The sequence below is a fragment of the Nanorana parkeri genome, unplaced genomic scaffold, assembly GCF_000935625.1.
Source record: "Nanorana parkeri isolate BGI_ZX_2015 unplaced genomic scaffold, ASM93562v1 scaffold1940, whole genome shotgun sequence".
NCBI classification, from domain to species: domain Eukaryota; kingdom Metazoa; phylum Chordata; class Amphibia; order Anura; family Dicroglossidae; genus Nanorana; species Nanorana parkeri.
In genome coordinates this window covers 126,465-127,835 of record NW_017308208.1, presented here as the reverse complement: position 1 = coordinate 127,835, position 1,371 = coordinate 126,465, and the positions used below count along the sequence as shown (strand labels likewise).

Genomic DNA, 1,371 nt, shown 5'->3' with positions numbered 1-1,371 from the left:
ACCTACCCATCTCTATATACAACCTACCCATCTCTATATACCACCTACCCATCTCTATATACCACCTACCCATCTCTATATACCACCTACCCATCTCTATATACCACCTACCCATCTCTATATACCACCTACCCATCTCTATATACCACCTACCCATCTCTATATACCACCTACCTACCTCTATATACCACCTACCTACCTCTATATACAACCTACCTATATCTATATACCACCTACCTACATCTGTATACCACCTACCTACCTCTGTATATCACCTACCTATCTCTGTATATCACCTACCTACCTCTATATACCACCTACCTACCTCTATATACCACCTACCTACCTCTATATACCACCTACCTACCTCTGTATACCACCTACCTACCTCTGTATACCACCTACCTACCTCTATATACAACCTATCTATCTCTATATACCACCTACCTACCTCTATATACCACCTACCTACCTCGATATACTACCCACCTACCTCTATATACAACCTACCTATCTCTATATACCACCTACCTACCTCTGTATATCACCTACCTATCTCTATATACAACCTACCTATCTCTATATACCACCTACCTCTGTATATCACCTATCTCTATATACCACCTACATACCTCTATATACCACCTACCTACCTCTATATACCACCTACCTCTATATACCACCTACATACCTCTGTATACCACATACCTACCTACATATACCACCTACCTACCTCTATATACAACCTACATATCTCTATATACAACCTACCTACCTCTGTATACCACCTACCTATCTCTATATACCACCTACATATCTCTATATACAACCTACCTACCTCTATATACCACCTACCTATATCTATATACCACCTACCTCTGTATACCACCTACCTCTGTATACCACCGACTTATCTCTATATACCACCTACCTCTGTGTACCACCTACGTATCTCTATATACAACCTACCTACCTCTATATACCACCTACCTACCTCTATATACCACCTACCTAACTCTATATACCACCTACCTCTGTATATCACCTACCTATCTCTATATACCACCTACCTACCTTTACTGTATACCCACCTACTTATCTCTATGTGCCACATGCCTACCTCTGTATACCCTACATACCTTTACTGTGTACCACCTACCTACCTCCATTTACTGTGTACCACCTACCTATCTCTATATACTACCTACCTACATCTGTATATTATCTACCTGCACCTCTCGAACTCTTTACCTACCTTTGTATACCACCAACCTACCAATCTCTCTATCACCTAGTTCCATATGCAACATAATGTGTACCCACCTCTGTATATCACCTACCTATTTGTATATACCATCTACCTGCACCTCA

General features: G+C 40.8%; 1 protein-coding gene across 1 annotated transcript in view; it reads left to right on the top strand.

Moving 5' to 3' along the window:
* The window catches only part of TMEM151B (transmembrane protein 151B), a 17,040-nt gene that overhangs the window by 1,020 nt on the left and 14,649 nt on the right, over positions 1-1,371 (top strand). The window lies entirely within an intron of this gene.